At 39.5% G+C, this 25,404-nt stretch overlaps 1 protein-coding gene across 1 annotated transcript in view; it reads right to left on the bottom strand.

Moving 5' to 3' along the window:
- Nucleotides 1–25,404, bottom strand: part of Arhgef28 (Rho guanine nucleotide exchange factor 28) — a 222,749-nt gene that overhangs the window by 185,391 nt on the left and 11,954 nt on the right. The window lies entirely within an intron of this gene.

Here is a 25,404-nt window from a genome sequence, read left to right as displayed (position 1 = left end):
TTCTACGAGGCCTTCAAAGCAGAGCTCACACCAATACTCCTCCAACTCTTCAATGAAATTGAAAGAGAAAGTTCACTACCAAACACATTCTATGAAGCCATTATAACCCTCATCCCAAAACCAGGCAGGGATTCATCAAAGAAAGAGAACTATAGACCCATTTCTTTGATGAACATTGATGCAAAACTTCTCAACAAAATTTGGCCATCGACTTCAACAATTCATCCAAAAAATCATACACCACAATCAAACAGGATTCATTTCAGGGATGCAAAGCTGGTTCAATATACGCAAATCAATTAATATAATTCATCACATCAACAGAAGCAAGGATAAGAACCACATGGTTATCTCAACAGATGCAGAAAAAGCATTTGACAAGATCCAACACCCTTTTATGATGAAGGCTCTGGAAAAATTAGGAATCCATGGAACATTCCTCGATACAATAAAAGCTGTATATGACAAACCTGAAAAACTAAAGCCATTTCCTCTTAACTCAGGAACAAGACAAGGATATCCACTCTCTCCACTTCTCTTCAATCTAGTATTAGAATGCCTAGCTAGCAATAAGACAAGATGCAAACATAAAGGGGATCCAAATAGGGAAAGAAGAAGTAAAACTCTTCCTCTTTGCAGATGACATGATCTTGTATTTAAAGAATCCCACAGATTCTACTCTCAAATTACTCAAGCTGATTCAAAACTTTGGCGAAGTAGCAGGGTATAAACTTAACCCTCAAAAATCAATGGCTTAGCCGGGCGCTGGTGGCTCACGCCTGTAATCCTAGCTACTCAGGAGGCTGAGATCTGAGGATCGCGGTTCAAAGCCAGCCCAGGCAGGAGAGACCGTGAGACTCCTATCTCCAATAAACCACCAGAAAACCGGAAGTGGCGCTGTAGCTCAAGTGGTAGAGCGCTCGCCTTGAGCTGAAGAGCTGAGGGACAGTGCCCAGGCCCAGAGTTCAAGCCCCACAACCAACAAAAAAAAAAAAAAAAAAATCAATGGCTTTTCTGTATCCCAACAATGAGAAAAGTGTGGCTGAAATTAGGAAAGCAACTTCATTTGTAATAGCCCCTCAAAAAATAAAATACCTAGGAATTAACTTAGCCAAAGAAGTGAAGGACCTCTATGATGAAAACTTTAAAAAAACTTGAAAAAGGAAATCAAAACAGAACTTAGAAAGTGGCAAAAACTCCCATGCCCCTGGATTGGAAAGATCAACATCGTGAAAATGGCAATACTTCCCAAGGCTATCTACAAATTCAATGCCATATCTATCAAAATTCCAATCTCATTCTTCAAGGAAATAGAAGAGGCAATCCAAAAATTCATATGGAACAATAAAAGATCCCGAATAGCAAAAACAATCCTCAACAGAAAGAACACTGCTGGAGGAATAGCAATACCAAATTTCAAACTCTACTATAAAGCCATAGTAATCAAAACAGCTTGGTATTGGCATAAGAACAGACCTCAGGACCAATGGAATAGAATTGAAAACCCAGAAATGAACCTATAGCCATCTAATCTTCGATAAGGGAGCTAAAACAATAGAATGGAAGAAAGATAGCCTCTTCAGTAAATGGTGCTGGCAAAATTGGTTAAATACTTGTAGAAAACTAAAGCTAGATCCTGATATATCACCCTGCACCAGAATCAACTCCAAATGGATCAAAGACCTCAAAGTTAAAACAGACACTCTGAAAACATTACAGGATGGAATAGGAGAAACCCTAGATCTTGTTGGCACAGGCCGAAATTTTCTTAGTAGAGACCCAGAAACACTGGACAAATGGGATTGCATGAAATTGCAGAGCTTCTGCATGGCAAAAGACATAGCTAGCAAAATCAATAGAAAGCCCACAGATCGGGAGAAGATCTTCACTAGCCATCCATCGGACAAGGGTCTCATATCTAAAATATACCTGGAACACAAAAAATTAAATCCCCCAACAACAAATCTTCAAAAAAAACAACTGCCCAATAAATAAGTGGGCTAAAGACTTAAAGAGAAACTTCTCTGAAGAGGAAAGAAGGATGTCCAATAGACACATGAAGAAATGCTCAACCTCCCTAGCCATAAAAGAAATGCAAATCAAAACAACATTGAGATACCACCTTACCCCAGTTAGAAAGGCTAAAATCAAGAACTCTAATAACAACAGATGCTAGAGGGCATGTGGACAGAAGAGAACCTTACTGCATTGTTGGTGGGAGTGTAAACTTGTTCAACCACTTTGGAAAGCAGTATGGAGGTTCCTCAAAAGACTCCACATAGAGCTTCCCTATGACCCAGCAATCCCACTTTTGGGTATTTACCCAAATGTTCACAAACAAGACCACACTAAAGCTACCAGCACAACTATGTTTATTGCAGCATTATTTACTATAGCTAAGATATGGAACCAACCCAGATGTCCCTGAGTAGATGAATGGATCAAGAAAATGTGGTATATATACACAATGGAATTCTATGCCTCCATCAGAAAGAATGACATTGCCCCATTTGTTAGGAAATGGAAAGGCTTGGAAAAAATTATATTAAGTGAAGTAAGCCAGGCCCAAAGAAACATAGGTCCCATGGTTTCCCTTATTTGCAATATCTAGTATATGTCTGAGTCAAGCAGAAAAGGTCAGATAAGTTGATGTTAGGGAAATGAACCCCAAGATATGTATTCAAATGTTTTTTTTTTCTTTCATGCGATTGTTTCTAACACATTTATAAGATTATTTCTTTGTTGCTTTGTATGTCCCTCCCCCACAGTATTACCCTGCTTTCACTGTATTTGATGTCGGTAAATTTGTGGAGGGGAAGGGAAAAACAAAATCGTTTAAATAGGGATACATGTGGACCCATTGTAACAATGAAATGTACAAGTTGTTATGTTGAAAATGAACTTTACAACTTGGAGCAGGGGTCGGGGAGGATTGGATGGGGAGGTGGGGGAAGAATGGGAAGGGATGGTAAGGGGAAACAAAGGAGGAAGCTACAATGCTTGATAAGAAATGTACTCATTTTCTTACCCATGTAATTGTAACCCCTCTGTACAGTATTTTCACAATAAAAAAAATATTTGTGCAGAGTAACATTGGAACCAAACAAAGTGGGCAGGCTGGTCCTACCTGCCCTCCTTTCTGTTGGACTCAGGATTGAATCCAGGACTCTGTACTTGCTAGGCAGGCACCGACCACTTAAGTCACTCTCCCAGCCCTTCTGCTACTATTTTGTTTCATTTTTTTCACATAGGATCTTTTGCCTCACTGGATGCATATCTCTCAACTAGCTGGGATTAATAGTGAACACCACACCACCATGTCCAGCTCAGATGGAGTTAACCAGATAATAAGGTTTTTTGTTTTTTGGTTTGGGTTTTTTTGGTCATTGAGCTGAATTCAGGGCCTGGGTACTGTCCCTGAGCTCTATTGCTCAAGACTAGCACTCTACCACTTTGAGCCACAGTACCACTTCCAGTTTTCTGCTGGTTAATTAGAGACAAGAGTCTGACAGACTGTCCTGCTCCAGCTGGCTTTGAACCATGATCCTCAGATCTCAGCCTCTTGAGTAGCTAGGATTACAAATGTAAGCCACAGCACTCAGCTCAGATAAGAAGCATTTTTCTCTCAATATCTTCTCTGTATGACATGTCTTTGTGGACAAATGGCTGTTTAAAATATTCAGAGGATAAATTGAAATTTCATTAAAGCTCACCTAAAAAACTTAGGAACAGAACTATAAGCTATACACATTTCACTTGAAGTTATATCTAATACGAATATTAGTGTTTTGCACTTGAACGTGAATGCAGAAAACAGATTAACAACCAGGATTAGAGTAGTGATCCCTTCATAGAACACCACTGGATACCACTGTTAGGAAATACATTTAAGGATCACAGCACCATAAGGTTCGTCTTGCTAGTCCCACTTTACAAACAAAGACAGTGAGACTCAGAACCAACTACATCACAGCTAGATTCAAACCCAAGTCAGTCTACTCTTCTCTGTTGGCTGAGTGTGTGGATGATTCTTGAGTATGTAAAGGTTCCCATAACACCAGCTCCCAATTCAGGAAGTTCCATTCTCTGAGATTCACACAAAATCTGTGCAATTTGGATAAACTGTGTTACCTTACCTTATCAGGATAAGGAAATACCTGTTTCCTCGGTACCCAAAAGCAATATTCAACCTCAATAGATCAACTTGAGAAACTAAATATAGCCTATGTACTGACAGGTGACACCCTGATTAAAAATTTTTAATGTGAGTCTAAATTACTTTTGAGATTAGAAACTCCAAGAAAATGAAGCCAAGCATGGTGGTTTCACACCTATAATCCATGCTACTCTGGAGATAGAAGATGATGATTGCAGGGAGTGAGGTAGTTAAGAAGTCCATCCAGGGAAACCACACACTGTGATCCGTTATTGAATCAGCCACTAGAATCATCATTTCCTTACTACACTGGGATAAAACAAAGAAATAATTGTTTGGAGAAATAAGAAGCTTTTCCAAAAGACAAGAAGGGCTCTATCCTGTTCTACATGTTTTCTAATGCAGTCATAGGTCCCTTATCCAATTGCCACTGGCAAAAAGTAAGGCTGGAAGGATCAATTGTGACAAACCAAGAGTCAAAAGGAATTCAGCAGAGCCAACACTAACAAGAACTTCGCCAACAACCAGTGGCAGACTGTACTTCATTTAGAGTGAACTCAGCAGCATGAAAGATGATGGACAAAGACCAGAAATACTGCTAATGTAGAAAGGACCTAGAGATTTCCTCCTTAGTGGGCTCAGAATGGGTCACAGCCCAACACAGCCACCAAAATGAGTCCAAACTACTAGAAACAGCAAGACATCACCCAGAGCAGGACAGTAACAAGAGTATTGTGGCCTATCTACATGGGAGACCATAAGATGTTTTGTCCAATTACAGGCACTCTGTATGTGTGTATGGTACTAAGGGTAGAACTTGGTGCCTCGAATGCCAAGGATAATAGATGCATGCTCTGCCCCTTGACACCTGCAGCCTTTTTTTAAAGTTATTTTTCATTTTGATCTTCCTATACTTTCCACCTAGTTAGAATTATAAGCACACACCTGGGTTGTTTGTCTTTTGTCCAGCTTGTCCTTGAACTGCAATCCTCCTTGTCTCCTCCTCCTAGGTAACTGGGGTTACAGGTCTACAATACCTACCCCAATAGTATAGACACAGGAAAATCAGCATGGTAGCAGTTGTCAACCCCACACCATAGCAGAAAGGCTTTTGAGGGCAGAGATGACACTGACTAGGAGATACCTGTGGGGGGGGGGGGGTAGAAAGCCATTATGGAAGGCTTTGACTCTGAAAGGCTTTGTTCTGGAAGCCATTCATTTTTGAAGGACTGTGTCCAAGAGGAAGCAGAGTTACGAAACATCTCTAGGGCAGACTTGGAACCAAGGGAGAACTACTGGGGGCAGATTTTAGACCACAATTAAGAAGAATTTTGTAATCATCAGACCTGCCAAATACGGACTTTCCCTTACAGGTTTCTCTCCGCCATTAGGTGTACTTACGGAGAAAAGATATCTATGTACTCCTGTTGTCCCATCCCGGGAAGTTCCCACACACAGGTTCCTGGATGAAAATGAGTCAGACCTGCAATGGACCTGCACAAACCCCCCCCCCCACTCTGTGCTGCCATTCAGAGACTCACCAAAGTTCCAAGTGACAGGATCACCAAAGAACATTTCATTTGTTCCCCATAATTCTGAGCAAGGGGACAATCAAATTCCCCACAAAGATCACTTAAAAATCTTTCCTTTATATATTTTCGGGGGGAAAAATTTTCCCATTTCAGTAGTCTCAATATTCCTACTGGTAGTTCTTCCTGATAGCTAGTCCAAATTTCTCCTTCCTACTTGTGCCAATTATAGTTGCCAAAATGAGCTACATAATGATCATGACAAGAGTTGATAACTGACATTTTTAAAAAGATAAAGCATTTGCAAAGAAAAAATATTAAGCAATGAATTTTTAAATCTCCAGAGCCTTAGACGCCAAATAGCATTCGGAAGTTATAAATCCCATTAGAAGACAAATTTTCATGCCTTCATTTCTGACTATCATCACTGACCTGCTTGTATCTCCGCATAGAAAGAGCAATGCAGAAATATAACATGTTTAGATTAAGACCATTCAAAGCCAAGTGCCAGTGGTTCATGCCTATAATCCAAGCTGGTTAGGAGGCAGAGCTCGGAGGATGGTGGTTCAAAGGTAGTTCTTGTCTCCAACTGACCAGCAAAATGACAGAAGTAGAGGTATGTTTCAATTGGTAGAATGCTGGCCATGAGTGAAAAAGCCAAGGAAGAGTCAGAGGTCCTGAACTGAAGCTCTAGTACCAAGATATACAGACACAGACAGAGACAAACTACTCAGAACAGACAAAGGACACCACACTTGGGACATATAATACAAGAAAAATTTAAAAGTCTGCTGACATTACTTGTATTTTAAATGCCTAGTTTACTTATGAGGTGCCAAAATGCAGATTAAATAAAACAAGGCCTTTTCTTATTTATTTTCTCATTTCTTTAGAAACTGGAAAAGTTGCCGAAAATCTAGTAGCCTTGAAACACGTCAGCCCAGAATTCCTGTGGGCTTATTCCTAACCTTTTCCTCTGTGCTTAGTACATTGATCACACAGCAGGTCACTAATACCTTCCATACCAAGTCCATCTGCCAGCCAGTAAACCAACTATTTTCCATTCTAGATTCTCTTGAAATGATTGCCCAACATAAAATAAATCAAAACAAAGCTAAGCTCTATTAATTTCTGAAACTTCTATAGGTTGGTTTTAGATAATGTATACCCATAAGCCAGACAGCAATCTCTCCTATCTATATAATTTGAATATTGCTTAATAGACTGGCTACTCTTAGTCAAAAGACAAAAAAGTCAGATCCTAGACAATCCAAAAGACTTTTTTTTCATTCTTAATTCTGAAACACAAAAACTCTGAGCAGATACCAGTTTTTTCATAGAAAATACACACTCTCTCTCTCTCTCTCTCTCTCTCTCTCTCTCTCTCTCTCTTTGAAGAAGTTGGTCTTTACAACCAAGTTCAGTTCCATGGGAGAAATGACTCATGCTGTCAAGTTAATCACTCAGATTACTCCATTCACAGTTGATTTAAGGAGGCTTTATTCTTAATGCTTTCTTGGGAAAGCACTGTGTCTTAAAATTGAGGACTCAAAGTTCCTAGGAATCCAAAATGGTGGCCTACTCTCCAATACTTTGCAAATCCTTTCTCTCTGCTTCTTCATTGGCTAGCCAAATCATGTTAGCCTATCCTGAGAATCAGAAGAATATACCTAACATTATAGGCTTTGCAAACCAAGCATGTGAGTGAACATATCCTAGAATGTCACCCTAGAACCTCCTTAGTATTCCAAATACTGGAAAAAAATAACAAACTCACTGTCCATCTCAGTTCAAAGACCTCTCTTGAATCAGTAATTCACGTAGCTTTTTTTTAAAGTTTTTTATTGTGAAAACACTGTACAGAGGGGTTACAATTACATGAGCAAGGTAATGAGTACATTTCTTATCAAGCATTGTTGCCTCCTCCTTTGTTTTCCCCCTACCATCCCTTCCCTCCCACCTCTACAACTACACTCCCCATCCAACCTAAAAAACAAAATGTTTAAATAGGGATACAGGTTGACCCATTGTAACAATGAGATGTACAAGACACTATGTTGAAAAACGAACTTTACAATGCAGGTAACATTTTTTAAAAACCAGATGCAGTGACTCAGACTTGTAACCTTAACTACTTAGGGCACTGAGATCAGGAGGATCACAGTTTGAGACCAGCAAAGGCAAAAAGTTCTTGATCACCTCTGCTCCTATCTCAACCAATGAAAGCTCAGCTATGTCAGGAAGTATAATTAAAGAAGATCTCAGTCCAGGCCATCTCAAGTTAGAATCAAGACTCTATTTCAAAAGTACCCAGAAACAAAAGTGCTGGGGAGGCATGGCTCAAGTGGTAGAGTAGCTGCCAAGCAAGAACAGACTTCCAAAATTAAACTCCAGGACCTCCAAAAACATTAAACAATTATAATTTTCAGTAGTTAGCTGGTTATTTGATATATGGTTGTTTCTAACAATTTCATTCAAGAAACTATGAATTCTTTATTGAAATATTTTTAATATTTACCATGTGAAGAATTATTATCGCTTTTATACAAAGGGAAAACATAATACTCAGTGGACCAAACCTTGATTCTAACCTCAAAGCTAGAGACATTCCCATCCACACTGGTAATAAGCCTTATTAATTCTAACTGTTTCTAAACAAATATGCATAATAGAGGGCTGTCCATATATAACTAGGCATGAGCAAAAAGCTACAACTAAGAAGTACTAAGCTCTTCTAGACAAAAATATCTCCTAATCAAACCACCATGGTTCAAATTCTCCTATCATTAAATTTAAACTTGGGTATTATGATATCATTAGAATTATAATAAATAATATTTAACAATAATACAAAAATACATGTGAGCTGAACATGAGTCACAAAATGATAGGCAAATATCAACTTTTAATGTAATTAACTTTAATAATTTTAAGTAATTATGAATATGCCTAGATGAAAACTCAAAATATATGGATTAGGATTTTTCTTATGTTTTGGTACTTGTTTAGGCTACAGGGCAAGATAACGGAGCTATTTCATTTGTACCCTATATATTTTTATATTTTTCAAGGTTTTTTTTGTTTGTTTTTTTTGGGTCCGGTCATGGGGCCTGAATTCTGGGCCTGGGCGCTGTCCCTCAGCTCTTCAGCTCAAGGCTAGCACTCTACCACTTGAGCCACAGCGCCACTTCCAGCTTTTTTTCTTTTTGCTTATGTGGTGCTGGGGAATCAAACCCAGGGCCTCATGCATGCAAGGCAAGCGCTCTACCACTGAGCCACCTTCCCAGCCCCATTTTTTCAAGGTTTTTAAATACATACATACATATATAACGTACTTTGATCATATCCAACACTTTGCTCTCTCTTGTATCCCTTCCTATTCCCACTGAGTGGTCTGGTGATTCCTTCTACTTTCATATCTTTTCTTTTTCTTGTTTCCTTTTGGCAGACAGGGATTTTTAACTCACACTTGCTGAGCAAGCACATTGCCACTGAAGTCACATTTACAGCCCTTCTTGCATCAGCTATTTCAAAATTTTTCTTATTTTTTTTCTGGTCTGTTCTGATCTGGACCATTGTCCTAGTAATGCCTCTCATGTAGCTCTAATTGCAGGCACACACCATCGCACCCAGCTTATTGCTTGAGATCTAGTCTCACTAACTTTCCCCCTGGGCTGGCCTCAAACCATGACCTTTCTAATCCTCACTTTCCAGGTAACTGAGATTGTAACAAGCCACTGCACCTGCTCCTCCTTTAAAAACAAAAAGAAGTGTCTAGCCAGGCTTCAATGGCTCACACCTGTACTCTTAGCTACTTAAGATGCTGAGATCTGAGAATCAGGGTTCAAAACCAGTCCAGGGAAGGAAAGTCCAACTAGCCACCAAAGAGCCAGAAGTGGAGGGGTGGCTCAAGTGGTGGAGCACTAGCTGGAGCAAAAAAGCTCAAAGACAGTGCCCAGGCCCTGAGTTCAAGTCCCAGAACTAGCAAAAAAATAAGAAGTAAAAGTAAATCCAGATTCTGTACTTGAGAGAAACCATGCAATACTTGTCTTTCTGAGTCTGGCTTAAGAAATGAGAACTTTTTAACAGGAATATGTACAATTCACAAGATTCAGAACACTCATGCCTTTCTGAATGAGCACTTTCATGAATGAATGAGCCACTTGAAGACCACCAAGTAAGTGCCTGGAGCTGGAGAGAAGGTACTTTTTTTTCCTTGTCAGTCATGGGGCTTGAACTCAGGTCCTGGGCACTGTCCCTGAGCTCTTCAGCTCAAGGCTACTGCTCTACCACTTTGAGTCACAGCATCACTTCCAAGAGAAGGTTCTTAACAAGGAAAGGGGAGAGAAGTTAGTGTTCTTCAAGGATGCTAGTTTCAGTAATCACCCCAAATACAAACTCCAAAAACCTACCACAGCAAGGTTTCAATTGCAGTTGAGTACTCTAATCTTTCTTGTGGCCATGCTGAGGAGATTTCCAGATCAATTAATGCATGACTAAGTAGTCACCGAGCCAATTTTGTCTATGCTAATTCAGGCTTAAACTATCCACCACGCCCTTAGCCCTTATGATATTAGAAAAGTATATTCTAGAGGAAGTGGAGAAGATTTAGAACGCCTTAACCTTTTAAATGGATTGAGGACAAGGAACTTTTCTTGGCCTTAACAGAGGAACTGGTTTTTGATTTTGTTCTTTTTGTTTTCCTCTTTCTTCATTTAAAAGAGCCCACAAATAAGCTTAACTGATCCTTGTCAAGAATTTTAAGGTCAGGTCATACTTGACCAGATAAAGTAAGAGACTCCTTTTTATCAGGAGTATTCTTCTCCAAATGAAATAGAGTGGCACCCATTTTCCCCCAGACAACATAAAAAAAGATAGTGTTGGGCTGGGAAGGTGACTCAGTGGTAGTGCTTGCCTTGCATGCATGAGGCCCTGGGTTTGATTCCTCAGCACCACATAAGCAGAAAAAGCTGGAAATGGTGCTGTGGCTCAAGTGGTAGAGCACTAGCCTTGAGCAGAAGAGCTGAGGGACAGCGCCCGGCCCAGAGTTCAGGGCCCAACCTACCAAAAAAAAACAAAAAAAAAAAGATAGTGTTATAAGCAGCTACTAGACAATTGCATCAGTTTCTTCCCTAAACACTTTCAAAGGATGTCAAAGTTTCTTCCATTAGAATGTACATGTATCTTCATACTATATATAAGAAAGGCTGATAAAGTTATGTTCTTGAAAGAGAATCCTAGGGCTAAATTATTTTTAAGCCTTTATAGATCTGCCTATATTTTTAAATATATATATGTATATATATCATCACAACCAGTTCATCAAATCAGATCACCAAAGAATAGCTGCTTTAAAACTTGGTTAGCCTTATCTGAATATATATATATATATATGAATGTGGATACACACATATACACATACATACACACCAACTTTCATTGCTTTTGAAGTTACGAATTAATACAGATTTATAAAACAGACAGCCCTCTGATTCGTTTCTCGGCAGGATTTTTCTGGAGCTCAATCTAACCTCAGAAATAATGTTGCCAAATTTAAGTCCACAATCAAATTTCCGACAACGTTATGAGCAAGAACATTTATTCTCATTATTTTCATGCAAAGCAAAGTGGGTCTTACTAAAAGATAAGCAAAGTGTTATATATTTTGATATATTATACATATTGACATAAGGGGCAAAATGGACAAGATAGCTGAGCTATTTCATTCTTACTCTACTTATTCATACCACTATTTTTTCCATCCTGACCCTTTGATAGTCCCAGCATCTAAACAGCCTTGCAATAATCTCTGTGTCTTTAGAAAGTAGAAATTCATACTTCAAATGCTGTTAGTCAAGAATTGGATGGAAGGTTTATGACAGAGCCAACACAGCGACTGGTTTATCATGGAAGTTCAAGAACATGATGTCATTCCCTGGCGCCCTCCCTTCAGAAGACCTATTGTTACACATTCTCAGTAAATCTTTTTGTGTGACCTACTGAACAGTTAAGCACAGCAGAAACTGCTAGTCTCTGAGGCCATATGTGTCAGATGTTCGCACTCCTGCTACAGGGAATGAAGCCAAAGATCCTAAATGACAGATTTGCACATATAATCATTGGACACTGACTGTATGCTTCTGCCTGTAAGGATCTTCCAGATTTGGGTGGAGCCAGCACTAGGCACGAACAAGGAATATAATTTAAGCCCCTATACCAACGGCTTCTCTTCCAGATAGCCTTAGACAGGTGGGAACACGATTCTTAATGAGTTCTCAGACAAAGGATAAGTATAAGCTGCATGGTCAAAAACAGTAATAATAATAATACCTTTAAGGAGAGCAATGCTAAATGAAAAGCAATTTTTGGCTTGCTTGACAAGCTAAATTGGGGCTTGCTTTAAACTAAGGCTCTAAAAGCACTCAAAGCAGAGGCAGTTCTGGAGGAAAAAAAAGATGTTTGACATCTCTGACCAGTTGGCTGAAACCACAGACAAGGAACTGAATCTGGATCTGCCTTCTCTAAGTAATGCTTTTCCTCCTCCATACTTTGGGTTTCCACAGCACAGCAGTGCTACTAGGCAAGCAATGATTTAGGAAGGCAATGGAGGTGACAGGGTTTGAGAAGGCAGTGTTTGGCTAATGAGTATCCACAAAGTCCAGACACTGATAGTCAAACATGGGCAGGAATGTGAAGCTTCTCCTTCTACTCTAACACCCCATCCTCTCTCACCCATAGAGGACAGTCTCTGGGGCTTCCCTGATCCTTCAGGGACAAAGGGCAAAGGAAGAAGTTCAGATTCAAGAGTGTCCTTACTTGATCATGGAAATTACATTGTGGAGGCAGGACAGAGGGCCTTACCTCTAGGAGCATATGCCTGATACAGAATGTAGCATATGTCTTGTACTTTTGGGCATATGTTTGTACTTCAGGAGACAGTGCCTAAAATCACAGCGTGGCACTCATACTTCCAACGTTGCACCAGTTACTTATGCCTACTCAACAAGTTTGGAAAATAGTGATGTACATTAGTTTAGGTAAGGGAACTTTCCTTTGTCAGCCTTGAACTCTGGGGACTGGGCATAAGAAGGAACATTTTAGAACTCTTCTGTCAGAAAGACAAAGAAGTAGTCTGACATCCTAAATGAGATTCTATAGCAAGATAATGGATGGGAAATGCAGGCTACCAAGATCAAAGCTGGAGAGATCCAGAGCATGGTCATCTTACAAAAAGAAAGAAATAAAAGCTTCTGCCAGGCACCAGTAGTTCACACCTGTGATCCTGGCACCTCTAGAAGCTGAGATCTGAGGACTGCCCTCAAAGACAGCCCGAAAGTCCATGAGACTCATCTCCAATTAACCACCAAAAAAAAAAAAAACCAGAGGAAGAACTGTGCTCAAGTGGTGGAGCACTATCCTTGAGCACAAAAGCTCAGGCACAGTGATCAGGCCCTGAGTTCAAGCCCCAGGACTGACATAAAGAAGAAAAAAGAAAGAAGGAAAAAGAGCAAGAAGAAAAGGAAGAGGAAAAGAAAGAGGAGGAGGAGGAAGAGAGAAGGAGGAAAAGGAGGAGGAGGAGGAAGAGGAGGAGGAGGTGTGGCTGCAGCAGCTACAATAACAAAAGCTCAGTTTTTATTAAGTCCAGGGATAAAGTTTGCTGCTTGAGTACAGAGGAAGAAAAAGACTTACCAGAGGAAAAAAACAACTTTTCCAACTTTCTGGACTAAGAGATTTTAAGGACAGACATGAGGTGAAGCACCTGAGCCCTGAGAGGCTCTGTAGTTATGGGAACACCGGAAATGGGTGACTTTGATCACTATGGATTGAGGAGTTTTTTTCCTACACCAGCCCAAGACACAGAGCAGCAGCCAGTTCAAGGGAAAGAGAGAATTCATCTTAGTTTCAGTTCCACCCTGGTGTGGGTGGGATTAGATGTCTGTCGCCAGCACCCAGGGGAGGCTGAACAATGATGATGAATCAAAACATAGTCTCTTTTTCCCCCAGTGCTCTTGTGCATCCTATGCCAGTACTCCATTACTAGACTGCATCACAGCTTTATCAGTGTCTTTTTTTTTCCAGTCCTGGGGCTCGAACTCAGGGCCTGGATGCTGTCTCTGGGCTTTGGTGCTCAAGACCAGTGCTCTACCACTTGAGCCACAGCTCCATTTCCAGCTTTCGTGTGTGTGTGTGTGTGTGTGTGTGTGTGTGTGTGTGTGTGTTTAATAGTAGAGTCTCACAGACTTTCCTGCCCAGGCTGGCTTTGAACCATGATCCTCAGATCTCAGTCTCTTGATTAGCTAGGGTTACAAGCATAAGCCACTGATGCCTGGCTTCATCAGTGTCATTTCTATCATGACAAACAAGCAGAAATTCTGAGCACAAGAAGTGCAGAGCATCTATTAATCATATTTATATCCTAAGCTATAAATGTCAATTCTGATTGAATTCACAAATCCTTCCTGAGTAGAAATTAGTTTAATTAAATATTTTGAAAACAAATTCATTTAGCTGAAACAAATTTTTCACCAAGCCCTCAAGTAGTCCTTCAAATGACTTTCATTTTGAGCCCTGGTATTATGGACAATGATGGAAAAACATACACTCTACAAAGTCTAAAGAATGTTAGTAAGAACCTGTGGCATCTGGGATTGGCCAGGTAACAGAATAGTACTGTTTCCATAACACAGCAAACAGAACAAACAAGCTGGAGCTCAGCTACCCAGACTGGGCCCTGAGAATCTCCCGGTGGCCACAGGGCTGTCCAGCAAAGAAGGGTTGATCAGTACACCACTTGTGTGAATGGTACAGAGCAAGGAGTAGTATTTTCACCCAAATTCTCTCACTTCAAAACAAGTAATATGCCAGGAGCTGGTAGCTCACTCCTATAATCCTAGCTCTTCAGGAGGCTGAGATCTGCATAGTGATATTCACAGAATCCTCAACACCACAACTCAAATAGATTTACCATACACGTTTGTCAATAGCCTGATTTTCCTCATACGGTATTCTTTCTCTTCTACTCTCTGTCCCCAGAGAGCCAATCCCTCCCTGATCCCAAAAGGCAGAGGTAAGTTTTAAGCAAGAAAACTATGTCTTCTGGAACTTAACACCTAGTTCTGCATCCCCAACACCAGTTCAATAAATGAGAAAAAAAAGGAAAGGAAAAGGGAGGAATGGGGAGAGAGAGATGAGGAAAAAAGATATTAAGAAAATAAAGAATGCTGGATGCATTTGAAAATATGTTGAAATTGATATGAACCTTAAAAAAAAACCTGCTATGAGTAAGTTAAGAATTTGTTTTACTTTTTGTCTTATTTATTTTTATTTTTAAGATTTTTTTCACTATTAAAATAGTAATATATGATCAAATGTTGCATTTTCCTAAATGTATAGTCTATATATAGTAATCTTACTTCATTTTTATGAGGTTGTTACATTTCTCCCAACTGCAAATGAAAGAAAAGAGAGAGATAATTATATTTGGAGGAAACACAATAAAGAGTGCACTGTATTTATATTTAAATTATATCAATAAAGCAATGATCTCCAATTCCATAACAAAGTTATATTGCCACACAACTTACTTATTTCTTTGCATTCTTCTTCTAAGAGAGAGCAAAAGAAGAGAAATTCATGAACTAGTTTAAAGGCCTGGAATGCAATAGTGGAAGTACGCCTCTGTTCTATTAGGTTAATGAGGACTTTTCCATTGTTTTATGTATAATAGGAGCTGGCTGATAAATGCAAGGGAAAAATTCACTGAAATCTGCGCTAGTTCCAAATATTTACTTTCAGTTCTTCACACTGGCTGAATGTGCATGCAAAATTCTATACAAATTGGGTTTGAGTGTGCTGGAACTTTCTGACCTTGCCCATTGAAGGAGATATTCATCTGCTCTGGACACTGTAGGTACCAGACCACTTACAGGGGAGAAGAAAGCGTCTATTGTATCAAGAAGTAGAGAAAGGTACAGAGAGATCAGGAGATTTTCACTTTCACTTCAGTCAAAAAGGGACTGCATTATTTATCATTCCATTCCCTCACATTACATAAGCACAATGCCTACTCTACTTAGGTGGAAACTATTTCTTCAGCTAAAAGAACTATACTCTGAAACCTGACAAGAATATTATAAGAAAACTATAAGCCAATATTCCTCATTCACATGAATACAAACTTCTCCATAGAATATTGGCAAATTATAGGCAGAAAAACATTGAAAAAACGAAATAACACAACAGTGAAGTTTATCCCATGAATATAAGTTGAGCAAGGTGATTAATTTACAGGGGGGGGAGTCAAACTACCTCAATAGATGGATTAAAAAACATTTAATAAAATTCAACATCCATTTTTGCCAAACAGAAATCTCCCAAAAAGGACATAGCTAGCAAGATCAATAGAGAGCCCATAAACTGGGAGAAGATCTTCACTAGCCATACAACAGACAAAGGCCTCATATCTGAAATATACTTAGAACTCAAAAAATTAAATCCCCCAACAACAAATCCTCAAAAGAAACAACTGCCCAATTAATAACTGGGTTAAAGACTTAAAGAGAGAGGAAGAATTCTCTGAAAAGAAATAAGAATGGCCAATAGACTCATGAAGAAATGCTTAACATCTCTGGCCATAAAAGAAATGCAAATCAAATCAACATGGAGATTACACCTCACCCTCAAGAAATCTAATAACAGATACTGGTAGGAATGTGACCAAAAGGGAATGCTACTACATTGTTGGTGGGAGTGTAAACTTGTTCAACCATCTGGAAAAGCAGTATGGAGGTTCCTCAAAAGACTAAACATAGAGCTTCTCTATGACCCCAACGCTGGGCATTTACTCAAATGACCACAGACAAGGCCATACTAAAGCTACCAGCACAACTATGCTTATCACAGCAGTAAACTACCAGTAGGAAGAAACATTCTTAACCTACTAAAAGACCAAGCAAGAAAAACAAACAAAGAAACAGGTACCCTGCTAGGTACCTGTGACTCACTCTTATAATCCTTTTTTTTGGGGGGGGGGAGGGGTCCAGTCGTGGGGCTTGAACTCTGGGCTTGGGCGCTGTCCCTCAGCTCTTCAGCTCAAGGATAGTGCTCTACCACTTGAGCCACAGCGCCACTTCCAGCTTTTTTCTTTTTGCTTATGTGGTGCTGAGGAATCAAACCCAGGGCCTCAGGCATGCAAGGCAAGCTCTACCACTGAGCCACCTTCCCAGCCCTCACTCTTATAATCCTAACTACTGAAAAGAATACAATCCAGCTGGGCATCTGGTGGCTCAAGGCTGAGATCTGAGATTGGCGGTTCAAAGCCAGCCCAGGTAGGAAATTCCATGAAACTCTTATCTCCAATAAACTACTTGGAGAAAGCCACAAGTAGCAGTGTGGCTTAAGTGGTAGAGCGCTAGCTTTGAGCACACAGAGGCTCAGGGACAACACCCAGGCATGAATTCAAGCCCTAGGACTAGGAAAAAAAAAAAAAGATTGTAATCAGAAGATCTGAGTGAGACTCTAGTTTCAAAACAAACAACAAAAAGCATGGTTGATGGTTTGCTTTAAGTGATACAGCCAAACAAGCAAGTCAAACAAAATACCAGCCTCCAAGTTCAAGTCCCAACACTGTAAAAAGAAAAAAAAGTAAAACCAATTATACTTAATGGTAAGAGACTGAATGCTTCCTGTTAAAATCAGGAACAAATGATAAATGTCATTTCTTACTTTTTTTTTTTTTCCAGTATTGGTGCTTGAACTCTGGGGCACTGTCCCTCAGCTCTTCAGCTCTAGGCTAGCACTGTATCACTTGAGCCACAGCACCACTTCTGGTTTTCTGGTGGTTTATTGGAGATAAGAGTCTCACAAACTTTCCTGCCCAGGCTGGCTTTGAACCATGATCCTCAGATCTCAGCCTCCTGAGTAGCTAGGATTACAGGCATGAGCCACCAGTGCCAGGCACTGCTTCTATTTATTATTTTAAAGTAAAAAAGTAGATAAATTATGCAAAGATTAAAAAGGAAGAAATAAAACCATCTATATGTGCAGATCACATAATTACCTAAAAAGTACCAAAGCACCAATAAAAATATTCCTAGAATGAAGTTGGCAAAATTGTACAATATGAAAGTTAACTGTATTCCTACATGCTAGTAAAAACAAATGGAGGGCTGGGAAGGTGGCTCAGTGGTAGAGCGCTTGCCTTGCATGCCTGAGGCCCTGGGTTCAATTCCTCGGCACCACATAAGCAAAAAGAAAAAAAGCCGGAAGTGGCGCTGTGGCTCAAGTGGTAGGGCGCTAGCCTTGAGCTGAAGAGCTGAGGGACAGCACCCAGGCCCAGAGTTCAGGCCCCACGACCAGACCCAAAACAAAACCAAACAAATGGAATTTGAAGTTTTACAACAATGCAATTCAAAGCTGGTGGTGATGGCTCACACCTGTAATTCTAGCTATTCAGGAGGCTGAAATCTGAGTGTTGAGGTTCAAAGCCAGCCTGGCTAGGAAAATTCCAAGAGACCCTTATCTCCAATTAACCACTAAAAAGCCGGAAATGGCGCTATGGCTTAAGTGATAGGGCACTAGCCTTGAGTGGAAGAGCTGAGGGACAGTGCCTAGGCCCAGAGTTCAGCCCCCACAATCAACAAAAAAAGAAAAGAAAAGAAAAAAGAAAAAAATCAATAATAAGAAAACAAACCACGTAGTCTAAAAAAGGAGGGAACTATCTAAATAGATACCCATCAGTGAAAATATATAAATGGAAAATATTCTCCCATAATACATTCTTTTCTATTCTCACTGCTCATGGTGAGGGGTGGGGGGTGAGGGGGACAAACTGAACCCACAATGATTCCATAATCCCAGCTACTCAGAAGGCAGGAGAATTGCTTGAGCCTAGGAGTTTGAGACCAGCCTGGCTATCTATTACAATTATTAAAATAAAGCAACTAATGATATGATGGCTAGAAAAGATATGAGACAACTAGAATAACATTCATTTGCTGCTAGTAAAGATAAAAATAATAGAGCCATTCTGGAAGATACATTTGCAATTTCACAAAGCTAAACATTATTTATGACAATACTCAACAATACCATTCTCCACATTTTGTCAAAGTGGATTGAAACCTATGTTCACCCAAAAATCTGTACATAAATATTTACCCATACTTATACTTACCAAAATCTGAACCTTCAACTGAGGAGTGATTAAACTGTGGCATAGCTATACAAGGGAATTCTTCCCAGGAATAGAAAGAAACAAACTACACACACAAGCAAAATAAAATATGGATGAATCTCTCATGTATTTTGTTTGGGTGTAGAAGCCATACTCAAAAGGCTACATATTAATTCTATGACACCAGTCATTGTACATTTTGGATAAAGAAAAACTATAGGAAAGAAATACAGAACAGTATTTATTAAAGGCTGAAGATGGTAGGAGGGTTTTCTGGAAAAGAATAACATAAGTGAAGTTGATAGGTAGAACTCTGTACAACAATGTATTACATAACCACACTGAAAGGGATTTGGAAGAAAAGAGCTGACCAAAATCACTTTGTTTTGGCTGTAAGGTTGAAGTGTTTTGACTAGAAGACAAAAGGAAACATATGTAAACTCTGTACTTCAATGGACAACTCTATGGTCCCACAGGGATTCAGGTTAACGGCATTATACAACTACATTAGAGGTTTAAAGGCCTGAAAAATAAGTAAATATATTGTAGATATTAAAAGCCAGGTTTCTCAATGTCAGAGAAAGTAGTAAGTAAATAGTAGATGCTGGTGCTAGACTGGAGGCAGGCTGTCAGTTATGCCAACTAGTACAGAGTTACTCAGCAACTTCTGTTTTCAGAGCTATCCATACCTTTTCATTCTAGAGAGAATAAAAATTCTGTATTTGTTTGGGTTTTACAAATTAAAAAATTAGTGGAAATTTGTAAGCTTCCCTAGCATACTAGTCATGGATGGTTAAATCCAACTGAACATATGGCTCTATTGAAGAATACGTAAGTTTTTCATATCAGGGAACTGCCTAATTTCTGCTCCAACTTAGTTCTAAGCAATCATTTGTAGGTCTGTTGTTTGGAACTCCCCAACCAGTGTACTGTCAAGACCTCCTCCTGTTTCAGGTCTGACTGGCAATGCTATTTCCTAGATAGAAGCAGAATGACTATCCCCACCAAATTCTGGGCAGCCAACCCATAGCCGCCTGCTACTATTTCCTTCCACACTTTATATACTGACACCATTGCTACAAGCATAACATGAAATCACTCTCCATATACCCCAGACTTGTAAACTTGCCTCTGGTCACAAAATAAGACCAGCTAAGATGGGCCAGACCAAGAAGGAATATGTCTTTGAGGCTGACCTGTGGCCAGGTGCTTGTGTAAGGTTTCACCATGACAAGGTGAGCAACCACACAGTCCTAGGAAAGGACCTAGCTCAACAGAGAGACCAGACTGCGGGTTTCAAGTGACCAGTACAGAATCCTAATTCCTAAGTCCTCCAGGCTCTACATAAATCAGATAGAACGGGGACAATTCTGCTGATCCCAGAAGAAGGCTTATCATTGTCCCCTATCATGGTACTGAAATTGAACTCAAGGCCTTATACTTAGTAGGCAGGTGCTCTACCATTTGAGCCATGCCCCCAATATCTACAAAGTAATTGCAGATTACTAAAAAATAGGACATGCACTTGGATCACTTTTCCCATCTTCTCATTTGACGTAAGCTTTCCTGAAAAGTTAGTGCTTGTGTATCATCCTTCATGTAATCTTCATTCTTTCTATCAACAAATATTTCTGAGCCATCAGTCCTGGGACTCAGGCACAGGAAATGTCACCAAGCCTCTGCCCTCTCAAAGCTCACATTCAAGTGAGAAAATAATGTAACTGTACTAGATAAACTGAAATCTTGTAAATGTTGTGTGTTTCTCCATGGGACATATTCCTCAGAAACAGAAATCACATTTGTTATCAATATTGTTTTGTTACTTTCTTTTTGAATATCCTTCATTTGAACTGTTTACCTCAGAAGCTAAAGATAGCAAACTTCACTGCATCTATTTACCCCTTGGACTACTTCTATCCCTCTGGTCAAGGAGTTTTGCTAAAGATATTCAGAGCTAGGGTGTGGAAATGCTCATACCCTTCCCTGGCCTGGCTCCATTTAAAGCTTGGATGGCTTCTGCCCACAGTTTATTGCTTCTGAGTTAAGCTACATTAACCAACATAGTAAAAGCAGTCTCAGAATTATGTGATTTACCCATACTCCTGAAATGTAGCCATGAGCAGATAGTGACCAGACAGTCACTGATTTGTACCTATCGAATAAGAACTAAGCCCCTTCATTCACTGCCAAGGTCATTCCTATCATTGGAAGTCAGCATCTATAACAACATAATGTATAAAAACTCATCCTCCAAAGAGCTGACACCAAATTTCTGACACCTAGGGTGTCAGAAATCCCTGTTAACTATGGAAAGAGATCAGATGTCCCCTACTCTATAAGCAAAACTCTCAAAGAAGTCTCCCTAAAAGGTTTCCCTGCTCCCTACTTCTCTATCCCATCTCCTAAAACTGACTCATAAAACCAAATGGCTGGGTCTTCATCCAGGTATTTGCACACTCAAGACTCAGAGAAATGAGTTAACCTAGCTAGGATATGGCCATTAGCTAGTTTTAACATGCGGGGGAAATAAAAGCATGGAAGAGTAATTCTACTTGCAATATTTATGATTCATCTAGTCAATAAATACTGATCAAGTGCTGTTTATACACCAGGTATTTCTTGTAGTACATACCAAATGTCATACAGTAAAACAAAAACTGGAAAGATACATTCCGGCAGACTGTGAAGATGATAAGGATCAACAAAAAAGGTAGGAGTCTTGGTGGAGCAAAGAAGGGTGTCAACAGAACCAGAGCATAAGAAGAGGGTGTGTAGTTCAAGGTCAGAGAAGGCAGCAGAGTTAGTAACTTTAAAGGTTTCTTAAGCCTATGACTCAATGGTTGCTTCTGTCTGTCTGAATGTGTCAGCGGCTTTCAATAAAGGAAAGATCCTCCACCCCTGTTTTATTTATTTTTATGTGTTGGTTTAATTAACAACAATACTTATATGTATTTATTGGGCAGAGTGTGATAGTTTTGAAACATAAAAATATTGTAGGATGTTTCTATCAGGCTAGTGAACAAATACCCATTGCTTCTACTATTTATCATTTTCTTTTGGTGACAGCATTTAAAATCTTCTCCTTTAGCAATTTTGAACTGTAAATACATTATTATTACTTGCTATCCAACAGAACACTAGGATGAACTTATACTCCCCACCTAACAGAAACTTTGTCCCCATTTCAGTTCCCATTCCAAGTTTCCTTTTCTCACTCACACACAAGTGAGATCGTATTAGCATTGCTCTCTGTGTGTTTGGAATATTTTACTTAGCCAAATGTACTCTGGTTTCATTCATATAGTCACAAATGATAGAACTTCCTGGCCATATAACATATTGCATATACCACATTTTCTGCATCCTGGCTATGGTAAATAGTGCCTCAATGAATATAGGTATGAAGGAATTTCTTCAGCCCGCTGATTTCCATTCCTTTCCCTCTATTTCTGTTTTAAATGATTTATGAAGACAGAACAATTCACAGAATTAACTTCAACCTACAGAAAAGATCACATGGGCCATGAATAGAAGTATCATAGTTCTGAAACGTCTAAAAGCTGAGTTCCCAAAATGTGAAGTCCTTCAGCATAACCACAAATGTTTTCTGTCTACTCTCCCTAAATTATATATGTGAACTTCCTGTTCCCTCTACCTTGTCAAATATTGACAAACAACAGTATGTAAAGCTAAGACACTGTGCTGCTCATGCGGCCAGAAAGTGTGGGATATTCCAGAACTTCAGCTTCAATATGATCATCCTATACTGGTCACCAAACCTGCTGACCAATCACAAAACTCAAATGAAGGCAATGAGTAGCTGCATGACAAGATGAACTGTTGGTCTCTTGGGGACACAAAGGGCAGCCATGTGAGAGATGTCCTGGCCAAAACTCTTAGAAATGACCCATTCTTAATAACCTGGTGTGGTTGCTGGCTCTCTCTTGGGAACTGAAATTAATTGTCATCCCTAATTATATTTTAAGTTTCCCCTGATGGTTTCTAAGTTTGGCTCACGTACAAAAATCATCTCCCTCCACTTCTCCAGTTACCTCACATCTGGGCTTTCTGATTCTACTAGAGTTTTGCATCTAGAAAGGTTGTCTGGGCAACCTTTACTTCTTACAAATCTAAGATTCCTCTCTGAGGAATCTTAGGATCCACAAATCCTAAATTCTAGAAATAAACCTCTGAATTTTATTTGTAAGACACAATGGAATTTGATTTTCTCTTAAGCACCATTCAAGTAATTTGGCCACAGAGTAACCATGAAATACATAGTGATCACCACTCTAACTCCCCCTTCTGAACAACAGTTTTCCAGTTGGGGTCATATAGATATATATTTATATTTATATCTGAATTCACTTTTCAACCTGAACAGGTTTAAAGGAATCTTTAAACTCACCATATAGATGTCATATTTCAAATCAGGATCCAAAGATATTTGAATACTAAGAAGGCCTATAATTTCATAGTGACACATCATTAATTATAATCTCACCCTGAGATAGGGTGAAAGCTAGCTGTAATTTAAATGATTTGAAGGAACCTCATTCAAAATGCCTATGCTAGTATGGCTACATAATCAGTTTACATCTTTATCAAAATCTGTATTAGGACACTTCATACCCATTAGGTTGGCTTTTATCCAAAAAAGAACAAAAACAAGTAAGTGTTGGTGAGGAGAAAGAGAAGATAGATCTCATGGACGTTGCTGGTGGAACTCACATGGTACCACTGCTGTGGAAAGCAGTTTGGCAGCTCTTAAAAAGTTACACATAGAATCACTATACGATCCCAGCAATTGTTTCTAGCTGAATTCCTAAATATTTGAAAGCAAGGACTCAAACAGATAGCTGTAACACTAACATGTTTAGAGTAGAGTTTAGACTCCAAGGCTGCAAGAGATAAAGCAATGGCGGCAAGTGCCTAAAGGTCCTACAGATGAATTATAGGGATGGCTTCACAACAGGGTGAGTGTACTTAACACTATCTACTTTAAAGTGGCTGAAATAATCATTTTGTGGTATATATCCCTTATCAGAACACAAAATGGAAAAATAGACAGAGAATAGAATGAGCTACAACTTTAAAAAAGGAGTAACAATATGAAGTGTTCCGATGAATGTAAAGAAATTGCATTGCTCATATATCTATATCTATCTATCTATGTCTATATCTAGATAGATAGATAGATAGATAGATAGATACACAACACACTGGTGGCAGTAATGTAAAATGGCATAGCTTGATAGTTTTTTTTGGGGGGGGGGCGGGGGGGTCTGGTCGTGGGGCCTGAACTCTGGGCCTGGGCACTATCCTTCAGCTCTTCAGCTCAAGGCTAGCACTCTACCACTTGAGCCACAGCACCACTTCCGGCTTTTATCTTTTTGCTTATGTGGTGCTGAGGAATTGAACCCAGGGCCTCATGCATGCAAGGCAAGTACTCTACCACTAAGCCACCTTCCCAGCCCCACTTGATAGTTTCTTTACAAACTAAATATATACTGATACAAACTCCTGAAAACACACTCCTAGACATTTACATCACAAAAATGAAAAGTATGTTCAAACGAAAACTTTTATATAACTAACGATAGCAGCTTTACTTACAATAACCAAAACTTGGAAGCAAACTAATGTCCTCCACTCATATCATGTAAAACTACTCTTCAACAACAACAAAAAAATGAAGCAGGGACTAGGAGGTGGCTCAGTGGTAGAGTGCTTACCTTACATGCATGAGGCCCTGGGTTCCATTCCCCAGCACCACATAAGCAGAAAAAAAAAGCCAGAAGTGACACTGTGGCTCAAGTGGTAGGGCGCTAGCCTTGAGCTGAAGAGCTGAGGGACATTGCCTAGGCCCAGAGTTCAGGCCCACAACTGACCAAAAAGAAAAATTGAAACATTGACACATTAAAAAAATAAACTGGCGCCACCAGCTGCTAGTGGCTCATGCCTGTAATCTTAGCTACTCAGGAGGCTAAGATCTGAGGATCACAGTTCAAAGCCAGCCCAGGGCAGGAAAGTCTGTGAGACTTTTACCTCTAATTAATCACCAGAAAACCGAAAGTTGCACCATGGCTCAAGGGGTAGAGCACTCACCTTGAGCTGAAGAGCCGAGAGACAGTGCCCAGGCCCAGAGTTCAAGCCCACAACTGACAAAAATAAAAAAATAAAATAAATTGGCTAGAACTTAAGGGAATTATGCCAAATGGAAAAGAAAAAGCCAATCTCAAAAGATTATGTGTGTGACTCCCATGCATGTAACAGTCTCTAAATGTGAGTGCTTATGAATGACAGAGGAGGAGCTTTTTTAAATGCACCATACTTTATCTACTACTTAATGGAATTCAAAGATACTGATCATTATTTATCAACAACAAACGGTTCTAAAAATGAAGCTGCAGCCCTCCCCATTCTTTAATAAAGGGATGGTGGTAATTTAATGACTATTTTCCAATTCTAGTCATCTGCGAAAAGATATTTCACTGACATCTTGTTATGAGTCAACTTAAAACCACCATAGTTTGACCCATTTT

This window comes from Dipodomys spectabilis, unplaced genomic scaffold (genome assembly GCF_019054845.1).
Source record: "Dipodomys spectabilis isolate Male_0828 unplaced genomic scaffold, ASM1905484v1 ptg000140l, whole genome shotgun sequence".
Lineage (NCBI taxonomy): Eukaryota > Metazoa > Chordata > Mammalia > Rodentia > Heteromyidae > Dipodomys > Dipodomys spectabilis.
This window is presented reverse-complemented; position numbering and strand designations above follow the sequence as displayed.